Here is a 14,481-nt window from a genome sequence, read left to right as displayed (position 1 = left end):
AGGATTAGCATGGATGTTAGCTCAGGGCTGATCTTCCTCACAAAAAAAAAAGGAATGAAGGATGGATGAACCTTGAAAACATTATGGCAAGTGAAAGAAGCCAGGCACAAAGGCCCACAGATTGTATGATTCCATTCATTTGAAGTCCGAAAAAGACAAATCCATAAAAACAGAAGTAGATTGGTGGTTGCCAGGGGCTGGAGGTAGGGGAGAAATGAGGTACAGGGTTTCTTTTTGAGGTGATGGAAATGTTCTAAAATTGATTGTGGTGATGGCTCCACAACTCTGTGAATGTATAAAAAAAGATCATTGAGTTGTACGCCTTAAATGTGTGAATTGTATGGTATGTGAATTATATCTCAATAAAGTTGTTATAAAAAAGACGTCTAGAAGTGATGCAATTTTTAAAAAGCAATATGTTATTAGAAACACGGAGGTAAATACCAGTAGAAACAGCTAAAAAGAGTTTAAAGTAGTTGTACAGGAGTCAGATTTATGGAGGAGAGTGCAGGGAGTTGCCATTATTCAAGATAAGCTTTGGAATGCTATTGGAATTTTTAAAACTATGTGCATCATTATTCTGATAGAAAAATAAAACATAATTCAAAAAATTTAAAAAAGACTTTAAAAAAGAGGTGTTTGCTGCTGAACACAACTACTTTAAGAAGTTATTTGGTATCAACCCCCTGAGTTTGGAGGCCTGTATACTCAGGACAGTGATTTTCATGTAAATAACCTAGCATGAGGCAGTTGTCTGCCCTGCTTCCATTGAGGGACAAAAACAGTGCTCCAGGAGCCCAAAAAAGGGTCAAATAAATCCTCATGGGAGGGGGGCAGAAGGAGGGGATGTGGGAGGGCTCCGTGGAGGAGTCTGGAGAAGGTGTTCCAGGAGGAGGGAACAACCTTGAACTAAAGAGAGGAAGAGAGGAGCCAGGGCTGGCTAGGCTGGAGCATGGGATAAGGAGGGGGCATAAAGAAGGAAAGGTTGGAAACTCAGGCGGGGCTCAGAGCTCATGGCGTTTGGAAGAGGAAGAATCTTGTTGAGACCCCTTGTATCCCAATTCTCAATTTGTTATGGTCCCTTGGACTCCAGTTCTCAATTTCCTCCCTTGGGCTGTTATGAATCTGCTGAGACCTTGGGCCTCTAGCAGGCCTGGCCTTCATCTCAGATCACTCTTATAAACCCTTTGCAACAAGTATTTATTGAGCACCTACTGTGTGCTGGGCACAGCCCTCAGTGCTAGGTATACACGGGCTCCTTATGCTTCCTGCTGTCATGAAGCCACTGCACCATTGTCTTGACATGAGTACAGCCATGTTTGGCCACTCCATTGACCTACAGCCACCAGCACAAAAAGAAATATAAAAGCTGCTTTCTGCGTGGCGGGAACTGGCCCTTCTCCCACGGAGAGAGTTGCAAGTTGTAACAGTTCAAGGCTCTTGGAGCATTGTAGCACGGGATGGACTGGCCATCTGTGCCGGGCTAAGACAATAACCAAAGAGAACAATGCACGTACACAATTACTGGGCTGGGACGTTAGCCAAGGGGCTCAGTGCAGGTAAGCCACTGATAACCATTTGTGCATGGGAACACTAGATGCTTGCTCTGCAAACTCTGTAACTGCTTATATAAACTGCTGGAAGCTGAGACCTGGTGAGAGTTCCACCTGTGGAAGGGACGCCTTGCCCAGGACGTGTGATCCTTGCCCAGCCGTGTCGATTGACAGGGCTCTCCCGGCAGTGGGGTGTGGATGTTGTGAGTAATTGATTTACTGTGAAGTAATTGATCTGATGTGTTCTCTTTTCGGTCAACCTGGTGTTTCTCTTTCCGGTTGATTTGTGTCATTTCCCTTCAGTCGATCTGGTGTTTCCCTTTCCGGTCCATCTGATGTTTTCCCCTCTTATTATATGACCTACTCGGATCTGCTGCTATCTCAGCCAATGTGGATGTTTTCCCTTTCCAGTCGAGCTGGTGTTTTTTCCCTCTTATTATTTGACCTATTTGGATCTGTTTGCGGACTATCGCCTTTACTATCCTCTATATAATAAAATATACCTTCAGTCCATTTGTTTGGGGTGGAAAGTTTCTTTTACGTCTCCGATGGAATCCCCGAACCTCTCATAACAACCATTAATAAGGGTTAATGAAGGGGAAGCACAAGGATCTATGGGACCACATAACAGGAGCCCCTATTGAAATCTGGGGGTCAAGAAAGTCTTCCTGGAGGAAGTGATGCCTATGCTGGTACCCGAAGGATGAATAGTAGAAGTTAGCCCCACAGAGAGAAGAGGGGAGAGAACTTCAGGAGGAGGGAAGAGCTTTACCAAAGGCCTGGAGGCAACAAAGAGCCTGTGGTGTGGAAGTTGCCAGAAGGAGCTCAATGTGGCTGGACTGTGGGGCCTGGGAAATGGTGAGAGAAATAAACATAGGGCTGTAGGCCCTTGTTAGGAAAGGTGATAGCAAACTAGCCAAGCTTCCTGTTCTGTCGCAGGCCCAGCGTCTACATGCAGTCTTGACAATAACGGCACCCCAGGCAGTGTTATGCTGGTGCCCCACCACCTACTGCCCATGCTAGAACTTGCAAAGACCAGTGTCTTTCTGACATCCTTGTAGGAGTCAAGTTCGGTTGGCACACACTGGTGCAGCTGTCCCAGTTGTTAAGATATTGAACTAGTTCTGCACCGCTTGTAAAGAGCCAGGGCCCGAGCAGTCCCTGGAGTACCCCCCACGCCACTCGCTTGGGCCCTTCCTTCAGGAAACCCCAGAAGGCCCCACATTTCCACTACTGACGGGTTTACACCTGAATAACAATAGTACCCATCCCGTGTTATCATAAAGACTAATGTAGATAAAATTTAGCCTAGTGCCTAAGTGCACATTATTAGTACTTAATAAATGTTGGATATTATTATCACCACCAAGGCAACTTCAGGAACAGTCAGACCAAAGTTCGTTTCCCAGAAGACAAACCTCCAGTGGGCTTCAGGTAGATGTCACATGTCCTGCCTCCTCATGGATCCCAGATAAGTTGGTGGCAGTGGGATCACATGGAGCCTTGGGCCACGACATTCAAGGCCAGGCTCCTTCCACCACCCTGCTCCGCCATGCCGGCCTCTAGCCAACACTGCATGAATGCTCATGAACACAGAGAAGAGTGCAACCTGCTAACTTCCATGGAGAACTTTGGGGACATTTGTGGAAAACCAGAAGCTGCCCTCTAACGTCTCTACTGCCAACTGATACTAGGGCACAACATGGAACTGGGTTGGGGCTGGGTTGGAGCCCAGCATAGTGTACCCAAAAAGCCTGACTGGGGCTTCTGACCAGACTAGAGTAACCGGGGCCAGATAGACCTACCTATCCTAAACAAGTAAAAAGCCACACAAAATCTAGGATTTTCAGACACTGGACAACGGGCAGAGCATGACAGCGAGCCTTCTGACTGCCCTAGCTTACTGCCTGGAGACAATTTCCAGGAAGTATGGGAATAGAGAACCCAAATAGACTCCAGCAGTCTCCCTGAGTTGAGGAGACAGAATGCAGAATCTGGGGAGGCCAAGGCAGTCAGCATTGACAGGGCAGAGGAATGAGAGGAGAAAACTGCACCATGAGAGAACTCTAGACACTGGCAGAGGGTTTCCAGCTGAGTGCTGAGCAGAGGAAACAATCCCCAGGGCTCACACTGTGGCAGACTAGGTGCCTGGAGAAACTCAAAGGTGGGTTTGGAAGCAATTAACTGTTTTTCCAAGTTGTTTATTTTCCTGTTGTATGTTAAGGAGATGTAACCACAAGCTATCCTGAAACTGACCAAGTGAGAAACTCAAGGGAGATATAATCACCAGCCATCTTGAAACTGACCAAGCCTCACCACAAGAGCTATGCCCATGTCTGTTGTCTTATTTTTAATGCAAAGATCTCTCCAGGAGGCGCTTAGGCCTCATTATGTGGAAGCATGTTCTCTAACTGAGCCTGTGCAAGCGAATACCTGCCTCTCCCTTTTAATATTCCTTCCCCAACCTAAATAAAAGTTCCTGCTTACCTTTGTTTGGGGACACCATGACTTTCGAAATGATTCCTCATATTTGCTGCATATACACTTTACTTTGTGAGACAACTTCCGCTGGTGTAGAGTCTCATTTAACTCACCAGGAGGCAAGCCCACTTGGTTCAGTAACAACACTGGGTGGGAGTAGCTCTTGGTTCCACTAGGCAGATGGAAAATACCACCAAACGCACAGGCATCTGGTAGAACTAGAAGGGCATTGCCTCAGCAGTGGGGCCAAATTAACCCTGGACTGAATGCTATTCTGGTCCTGCCTAGCAAAGTGGAAAAGCAAGCCTTGAAAGAATCAAACTGCTTCCAAGGCATTAAGACACCCCAGGGCCGGCCCCGTGGCTTAGGGGTTAAGCGCGCGCGCTCCGCTACTGGCGGCCCAGGTTCGGATGCGAACTCGCACTGACGCACTGCTTCTCCGGCCATGCTGAGGCCGCGTCCCACATACAGCAACTAGAAGGATGTGCAACTATGACGTACAACTATCTACTGGGGCTTTGGGGAAACAAAGGAGGAGGATTGGCAAGAGATGTTAGCTCAGAGCCGGTCTTCCTCAGCAAAAAAAGAGGAGGATTAGCATGGATGCTAGCTCAGGGCTGATCTTCCTCACAAAAAAAAGACACCCCAAATTTCTGGGCAAAGTAACGTAACTATTTCCCAGAACAAAGTTCAAAATATTTAAAGGAGATTCCCACCTGTGGTTGAGTGAGGGGGTCAGCAAATCCCTTCCCCCAAAAGCAACTATAAAACTGGACAAAATAGACAAAACAGCCATTTCAGTGCTCTGAAATTGACCAAATGCATACCACAATCCAAGAAGTGTATTGGATTGAAAACTGCTCAGCTTTGAGTTAGGACAGCAGGAGCCCATGGTGTTCTTGCCTGGGGCTGCTCCATCTCTCCCCCTTCCCAGCTCATTAGGTGCAGAGGTCCTGCCAAAGTGGGGCAGGGCTTAAGGACCAGCAGCTTCACCAGTGAAGAGGGCTCGTTTGATTTGGAGACGCACACCATGCCCATGCCCAGCGATGTTGCCGGTGGAAGTAGCCACCTTAGTGGCAAGCAAGTGGGGAGAGCCAATGGCTCTACTAGCCTGATGCTGTAGTTGTGGTTGAGGCAAGCAAATTCCTAGTTGAGGCTGTGTGCATTTGCAGCAGAGAGCAGAGAGTGCCCATGCTACCCTCACAATCCTGGCTACCCCTGGGGCTACATGCACAGAGAGGACTCAAAAGGGCTCAGTGGAAAGTGAAACTGGAGCCCACTTGAAAACAGCCTGAACTTTGTGATTTCCTACCCACACACAGATCCTTCGGCAGAGGATAGAATCCTCACTGGCTCAAGGTGACTGAGTACAACCTCTCCCCAATAACTGGCCGATCATTAAGCTACACAGACACAGGGTAATTCCCAGGAGCCCAAGCATAAAAATAAAAACAAGAATTGTTAAAAACAGGGTAGAGATGTCAGTGGCCACACACCATGAGGCAGGCAGATTTCACAGGTTTTGCCCACGCAAATTGTTTGTTAAACAAACAAAAAATAATGACAACAGGGCTGGCCCCATGGCTTAGCGGTTAAGTGCGCGCGCTCGGCTACTGGCAGCCCAGGTTCGGATCCCGGGCGCGCACCAACGCACTGCTTTTCCAGCCATGCTGAGGCCGCGTCCCACATACAGCAACTAGAAGGATGTGCAGCTGTGACATACAACTATCTACTGGGGCTTTGGGGAAAAAAAGGAGGAGGATTGGCAATAGATGTTAGCTCAGAGCCGGTCTTCCTCAGCAAAAAGAGGAGGATTAGCACAGATGTTAGCTCAGGGCTGATCTTCCTCACAATAAAAAAAAAAAAATAATGACAACAACAACCTGTAGGGGGCATAGGAATTCTGTCCAAACTCAGGGAAAAAAGTAATCAGTAGAAACTGTCTCTGAATGTCCCCAGATGTTGCATTTAGCAGACAAAGACTTTGAAGCAACTATTATATGTATGTTCAAAGAACTAAAATAAACCATGTTTAAAGACTCAAAGGAAAGTGTGACAATAATGATCAAAAAATAAAATAGATCATCTTGATAAGGAGATAGAAATCTTTTTTTTTTTTTTGGTGAGGAAGATCAGCCCTGAGCTAACATCTGATGCCAATCCTCCCCTCCCTTTTTTTTTTGCTGAGGAAGACTGGCCCTGGGCTAACACCTGTGCCCATCTTCCTCCACTTTATATGGGACGCCACCACAGCATGGCCTGACAAGCGGTGTGTCGGTGAGCGCCCAGGATCTGAACCTGGGAACCCTGGGACGCTGAAGTGGAGCACGTGCATTTAACTGCTTGTGCCACTGGGCGGCCTCAGAAATCTTTTTTTTTTTTTTTTTTTTTTTGGTGAGGAAGATCAGCCCTGAGCTAACATCTGATGCCAATCCTCCTCTTTTTTTCTGAGGAAGACTGGCCCTGAGCTAACATCCGTGCCCATCTTCCTCTACTTTTATAGGGACGCCGCCACAGCATGGCTCAACCAGCAGTTCGGGGGTGTGTGCCCAGGATCCAAACCGGCGAACCCCGGGCCGCTGCAGCAGAGCTTGCACACTTAACTGCTTGTGCCACCGGGCCGGCCCCAGAAATCTTTTTTTTTTTTTTAAAGGAATGAAGTTTATGGGCCGGCCCCGTGGCTTAGCGGTTAAGTGCTTGCGCTCCGCTGCTGGCGGCCCAGGTTCGGATCCCGGGCGTGCACCGACATACCACTTCTCTGGCCATGCTCAGGCCATGTCCCACATACAGCAACTAGAAGGATGTGCAGCTATGACATACAACTATCTACTGGGGCTTTGGGGGAAAAATAAATAAATAAATAAAATTAAAGGAGTGAAGTTCTGATACCTGCTACACCATGGATGAACTTTCAAAACATTATGCTAAGTGAAATAAGCTGGACACAAAATGACAAATGTTGTTATGATTCCACTTATATGAGGTACCTAGAATAGGCAAATTCATAAAGACAGAAAAAATAGAGGTTACCAGGAGCTGAGGGGAGAGAGAACGGAGAGTTACTGTTTAATAGGTACAGAGTTTCTGTTGCGATGATGAAAAAATTCTGAAAATGGATAGTGATGATGGTTACACAACATTGTGCATGTACTTAATGCTGTTGAATTGTATGGTTAAAATGGCAAAAAAATGAAAGAGGAATTCCGGAGTTGAAAAGTACAATAATAACTGAAATGCAAGATTCACCGGAGGGGCTCAACAACGGATTTGAGTTGACAGATAACAGAATCAGTGAATTTGAAGATGTGTCAACAGAAGCTATCAAATCTGAAGAACAGAGAGGGGAAAAGGCAAAGAAAAATTAGTCTTGGGCCGGCCCTGTGGCTTAGCGGTTAAGTGCGTGTGCTCTGCTACTGGTGGCCCGGGTTCGGATCCCAGGCACGCGCTGACGCACCGCTTCTCCGGCCATGCTGAGACCACGTCCCACATACAGCAACTAGAACGATGTACAACTATGACATACAACTATCTACTGGGGCTTTGGGGGAAAAAGAAAGGAGGAGGATTGGCAATAGATGTTAGCTCAGAGCCGGTCTTCCTCAGTGAAAAGAGGAGGATTAGCATGGATGTTAGCTTAGAGCTGATCTTCCTCACAAAAAATAAAAAAAAAATTAGTCTTTGCTCAGAGACCTGTGGAACATCAGATGTCCTGACATAAGCATAATAGGAGTTCCAGTAGGAAAGGAAAGAGAAAAAAAGGGCAGCAAAAATATTTGAAGAAACAATGGTAGAGTTCCAAAGTTGGTGAATGTATCCACATACTGGAAGGGTGGCATGCCCCAGTTTCATGGGGACAGAAGCTCCTGTGCTCAGGACCCTTCCAGACACTGCCCTATGTACTTCTTCATCTGGCTGTTCATCTGTATCCTTCATAATATCTTTTATAATAAACTAGTAAATACAAATCAAGACACAAAGCAATGAAGTGACTTGTCTCAATTCACACTACTACTAAGTGGCAGAGCTAGGATTCAAACCCATGACTGTCTGACTAAGAAACCAAAATCTTAATTATTTTGCTTGCAGAATATGTCTTCACAGGAACTAATAACATAAAGTACCTTATTAGGGAAAAGAACAAAAAATAGAAACAATGGCCAAAAACTTCCCAAATTGGATGAAAAACTAATCTACACATCCAAGAAACTTGATGAATACCATGTAGGATAAATACCAAGAGATCCACAGTCAGACACATCATAGTCAAACTGTTGAAAGATAAAGAGAAAATCATAAAAGCAGCAATGAAAAAAGACTCACCATGTGCAGTGAAGTGTCAATACTGATATATGCTGACTTTGCGTCTGAAACAACAGAGGCCAGAAGGCAGTAGAATGACTATTCAAAGTGCGACAATTCAAAAATGAAATTAAGAAAGCAGTTCCATAAACAACTTTGTGCCAGTAAATTCAACCACATAGATGAAATGGACAAATTCCTTAAAAATAACAAACTACCAAACCTACTCAAGAAGAAATAGAAAACCTGAAGAGCCTTACATATAATTAATGAAACTGAATTTGTAGTTAAACCTTCTTATGAAATTAATTTGAACTCTGTGCCTAAAATAAAAGCTTTATCTTTGAAACTAGCGCAGACCTCTAGGCATTGAGAAATAAAGTTTTTCTTTTTCATTCCCAGAAATACTCTTTCACTATACAATGGGTTTTTGGGTTTTTTTTGTCTTTACATAAGCCAACTTTCAAAATATTTGGAAGCAGAGAGGATTCACTCTCAGGTTTCTCGTCGTGTCTTTTCTGGTGACCTTGATAAAGTCCATTGAATTCCTTTACATTCCCCACAAACTGGAGGTAATAAATGCAAATATTCAGGGGAAAAAAAAAAAACTTTCCTACAAAGAAAACTCCAGGTACTGATGGCTCCATTGGTAAATTCTACCAAATATTTAAGGAAGAAATAAATAATATCAGTGAACATTATTAGAAATAAAGAAATAAATATAAATTCTACATAAATTTAACATTATGCCAATCAAATACCAACTTGTTTGAGAAATTGACAAGCTGATTCTAAAATTTATATAGAAATGCTAAGGACATAGACTAGCCAAAATAATTTTTTTTAATTTTTTTAACATTTTTTATTTATTTCTTATTATTTATTTATTTATTTTTAAATTTATTTAGTTGACATACAATATTGCATTAGTTTCAGGGGTATAACATAGTGATTTGACCTTTATTTACATTACAAAGTGATAACCTTGATAAGACTAGTAACCATCTGTCATTATACAAAGTTATCACAATATTGTTGACTATATTCCCTATGCTATAAGTTACATCCCCATGACATTTATTTTATGACTAAAAGTTTGTACCTCTTAATTCCCTTTACCTATTTTGCCCTTCCCCCCACCCCTCTCAAAACAATTTTTAAAAAGAAAAAAGTTAGAGGATGTATACTACTTGATGTCAAGACTCACTATAAAGCCACAGTTATCAAGACATGGTAAAGAGTATGGTATTGGTGAAGAGACAAACATATACATCAATGGAATAAAATAAATAATTCAGAAATAGATGAACATATATGTGGTCAATTGATGTTTGGCAAAGGTGGCAAGGCAATTTGATGGGGGAAAGGATAATCTTCTCAACAAATGATGCTGAAACAATTGGACAGCCATATGCAAAAAAAGTGAATCATATACAAAAGCTTACTTGAATGTATCATAGACCCAAATGTTAGATCTAAAACTATAAAACATCTGGAAGAAAACATAGAAAATCTTAGTGACACTGGGTTTGATGAAGATTCCTTAAATATAACACAAAAAGCACAAACCATAAAAGAAAAAAAGTCAACAAATTGAACTTCATCAAAATTTAAAACTTTTGCTCTTCAAGAGACACTGATATAAAAAAATGAAAAGACAAGCTATGGCCTGAGAGAACATATTTGCAAAATATATATCTGACAAAAGACTTGCATCTGAAATATATAAAGCTCTCTCACAACTCAATAATAAGACCCAATTTTAAAAATAGGCAAAAAATAGTAACATATTTCACCAAAAATTCTGGCTGGACTTTTTTTTTTTTTTTTTTTTGGTGAGGAAGATTAGCTCTGAGCTAACATCTGTTGCCAATCTTCCTCTTTTTGCTGAGGAAGATTGGCCCTGGGCTAACATCCGTGCCCATCTTCCTCTATTTTATATGTGGGACATCTGCCACAGCATGGCTTGATAAGCAGTACATAGGTCTGTGCCCAGGATCCGAACCTGTGAACCCCAGGCCACTGAAGCAGAGTGCGCTAACTTAACCACTACGCGACTGGGCCGGCCCCTGGCTGGACTTTAGAATCACACCGACCTGGGTTCAAATCCTGGCTTTACCACTTTCAAGCTGTGTGACATTGGGCGGGTCACTTCACCTCACCTCTCTGAGCCTTGTTTTTCTCATCAGCAAAATGGGGAAAATATGTAACTAAATAGTAGGTAGTTGGGAAGATTAAACATAATATTCCTAACTTATTTGGGTACTTAAGAAATGCCGGTCGCCCTCTTCTTCTCTTTGTCAAATAGAGGTGAGTTTAGTACCACGTTCTAAGCCTGAGAAAGCTGGGCCAATAAGAGGCAGCAGTGCCTTAGGCCAGAGGGCAAATGCCCACATATGTCCAAGCAAATGTGAAGAGATGGAGACAGAGAAATGTGTGCAAAACCGGGCATGGGAGCTGTAGGGCCTGACGCTGCTGAGAGCTGCAGGGCAGAGATATGTAGGGTAGTGGGTGGAGAACAGGAAAGTGAGAGCAAGGATGATAGCATCAGAACAGCAAAACCAGAGGCTGCCCGAGCGAATCTGAAACAACACCAGCGTTTGCAGCTGGGTTTTACAGGCTTGTCACGTGCAATGTTTACGCATATAAGTGGGGTTTACATAGAGGGCAGGCTGGGCCAGACAAGCCTCCTGGAGAACAGGGGCCTGGTAGGGACAGGGTAGCAGCAGCCCCAGCCAGCTGACTGGAGATGGGTGCTGGGACGGCCCCCTGGAGGAGCCTGTGGTGGTCTGGGCACCACCAAACCTACCACTGAAGAGCATACCTTTGAACCTGAGGAATTGCTGAAAAGGACCAAGGGGCAGCCCGGCCTCCACGGGGAGTTCAGAAGTGACTACTGACTTGAAAGAACATTATCCACTCTTGGGCCCTGCACAAAACATCTGTTTCTAAATTCACTTGAGAGAAATTCCTCTCGGGTCTCAGCATGAGGAGGAGCTGGGCATCTCCAGGGCTCCAGCTTGGTTCTGGCTGGGAGAGAGTGGAAGGCAAGCTGCCAGCCTCAGGTCGGTCAACTGCCAGTGAGTCTGGCGTTCAGTGACCGTGCAATGAGGCACCCAGCCAGTTGGGTGGGTCTGGAAGGGGCAGCAGATGTGTCAAACGCATAAGACACCTCCAGGGCCGGCCCCGTGGCTTAGCGGTTAAGTGCACGTGCTCTGCTGCTTGCGGCCAGGGTTCAGATCCCGGGCGCGCACCGATGCACCACTTCTCCGGCCATGCTGAGGCCGCGTCCCACGTACAGCAACTAGAAGGATGTGCAGCTATGACATACAACTATCTACTGGGGCTTTGGGGGGAAAAATAATAAATAAATGAAATTAAAAAAAGACACCCCCAAACTCCATGGGCTTTGTGGAATCTGACCCTTCATTTATTTTGACCCCTTTCTGGGCTCCCCCACATTTCTTGTCTCCCCCAGGGCCCCACCAGACGCCCAGGGCAGAGTGTGATACCCCGGCCCTCACCCAGGAGTTTCCAGACTCCCCTTCCCCACTCCTGCTACTCTTCTGGAAAATGGCCTGCCAAAGGCAAGAGGCTGCATTTCAGAGGGTCTGCTGTCACAGCTGCAGTGATGACATCTGCAGCTTTGACCTGGAGCCCCTCCTATAAATTTGCCCATGGCTCAGTGACACCCCCAGGAGTTAGAAAAACCCTAATGACCCCTCAGCCCTGCCCCCTGAGAGATTTTTGGGTTCAGACAACTGTACGCTGCCCATCCAGGTCACACCTCATCCCTTCTGGGGCAGCAAAGAGAAACAGTCCCACAGGCCCCCAGTTTCCAGTCTGGCTCAGGAAGGGGTTGTCCCCCTAACACACAACACCAGGAAAACAATTGGCTCCTTCCCGCTGCTCTTTTGTAGTCAACTCTTCCCCCACCCTTACCCCCTGGTGACTAATGATCTGTTGTCTTTCCCTATGGTTTGTCTTTTCTAGAATATCATATAAATGGAATCCTACAGTATTTGGCCTTTTGAGTCTGGTTTCTTTCATTCAGCACAATACATTTGTTTGAGTGTTCATCCATGTTGTCGACTGTATCAGCAGTTCCTTCTGTTTTATTGCTGAATGTAATATCCATTGTATGAATGTACCACAGTTTGTCTATCCACCAGTTGAAGGACAATTGAGTTATTTTAAGTTTTGTCTTTTTTGACCATGAATAAAGCTGCTATAAATCTTTGAAAAAAAAAAAATTGGCTCATTCCCTATTCATTCATCAGCACTGATGCCCTGTCTCAGGCTAACTGGTGGAGACAGACCAGGAGAAACTGCTCTAGGTGTTGTGTCAGACATCTGTGCTGTTGGGCCGTGGAAGAAACGATGACCAACCTGGGAAGTGGGGAGTGGGAGTTACAAAGAATTTAGGACAAGGGAGGCCTAGAGCCAAGCCACAACAGTTACATTAATTGGCTTTCCCAGATAGACAGAAAAGACAGAAGGGCATCACCGGCCAGGTCTGGAGAAGTGAAATTATCCGCCCTATTCTGGGAGCAGGCTGGAGCCTGGAGAGGGGAGAGAGAAGCGAGAAGGAAAGCAAGGCAGATGTGGAGCTGAAGGGGCTGGCTCAGGCCAGGCCATGGAATACCTTCTCAGTCAGCTTCAGGCTTCTGCATTTTATCTTAAGGGCAATGGGGTGTCATTAAATGTTTTCAGCAAAAGGCAAAGGACTTCACCTCTGTGGTCTTCCTCCCAAAAACCTATAACCCAAATCTACCATGAGAAAAATACCAGACAAGCCCATATTTTAGGAATCTTTTACTAAATACCCAACCAGTACTTCTCAAAACTGTCAAGGTCAGCAAAAACAAGCCTGAGAAACTGTCAGACCAGAGGAAGCTAAGGAGACATAACTAAATGTAATGTAGTATCCTAGAAGGGATTCTGAAACAGAAAAAGGATATTAGGGAAAAATTAGCAAAATCTAAATAAAGCTTGAGGTTTAGTTAATAGTGATATATCATATATCCATATTGGATGTATGGAATATTACTCAACAATAAAAAAGTATAGAAGTATTGCTACATGTTACATGGATGAATCTTGAAAACATGCTAAGTAGAAGCAGATACGTAAGACACAAAAGAGCACATATTGTATGATTCCATTTGTACAAAACGTACAGAATAGGCAAATCTACAAAGACAGGAAATAGATTAGTGGTTGCCAGGGACTGGAGGGTGATGGGGGATGGGGAGTAACAGGGAAGGACCGCTGATGGGTGGGGTTTCTTTCAGGGTAGACAAAAATGTTCTAAAATTAGATTGTAGTGATGGTTGCACAACCCTGTGAATATACTAAAAACCACTGAATTGTACACTTTAAGTGGGTGGATTATATCTCAATAAAGCTGTTTAAAAACAGCTGGTTTTAAACCTTGACAGTTTTGAGAAGTACTGGTTGGGTATTTAGTAAAACAGTTGGTTTGTTAGCTGTAACAAATGTACCACTGAAAAATGTTTGTTTTGTTTGTTTGTTTATTGCACTAACATTGGTTTATAGCATTGTATAAATTTCAGATGTACATCATGATACTTCTATTTCTGCATGGATTACATCATGTTCTCATGTTCACCACCCAAATACTAATTACAATCCATCAAAAATATGGAACGCTTCACGAATTTTCGTGTCATCCTTGTATAGGGGCCATGCTAATCCTCTCTGTATCGTTCCAATTTTAGCATATGTGCTGCCAAAGCGAGCGCTGACAGATGTTAACAACAGGGGAAACTGGGTGAATTCTCTGTACTGGTTTTGTAAGTTTTCTGTAAATCTACAAAACCATTGTAAAATACAAAAAGATTACTTAAATAAAAATCATATATATGTGTATATATATACATATACATAGAGTTTTTCTTTAACAAAAAGGCAAGGGAGTTAAGTGCTGATAGGGGCTTGAGACAGGGACGTGGCCACAGGGAGAGAGAACTTAGTGATGTTCACAAGAGGGAGAGGCATTCAGCTGGATGGGGTGTGTGCTGGTTTCTTATTGGGGCTGTTAAGAAATGACCATAAACTTAGTGGCTTAAAATAACACAACTTTATCATCATAACGTTCTAGAGGTCAGAAGTCCAAAATGGTTTT

At 44.1% G+C, this 14,481-nt stretch overlaps 1 non-coding gene across 1 annotated transcript; it reads right to left on the bottom strand.

Moving 5' to 3' along the window:
* Nucleotides 1–13,991: 13,991 nt before the first annotated feature.
* On the bottom strand, nucleotides 13,992–14,098 carry LOC131423007 (U6 spliceosomal RNA). Its single transcript, XR_009224181.1, has one exon. It is a non-coding gene; the product is annotated as a U6 spliceosomal RNA (small nuclear RNA).
* Between the last annotated feature and the right edge of the window lie 383 nt (nucleotides 14,099–14,481).

Source organism: Diceros bicornis, chromosome 26, assembly GCF_020826845.1.
Source record: "Diceros bicornis minor isolate mBicDic1 chromosome 26, mDicBic1.mat.cur, whole genome shotgun sequence".
Classification (NCBI taxonomy): domain Eukaryota; kingdom Metazoa; phylum Chordata; class Mammalia; order Perissodactyla; family Rhinocerotidae; genus Diceros; species Diceros bicornis.
The sequence above is the reverse complement of the archived record's forward strand: the minus strand, read 5'-3'. Positions and strand labels throughout refer to the sequence as shown.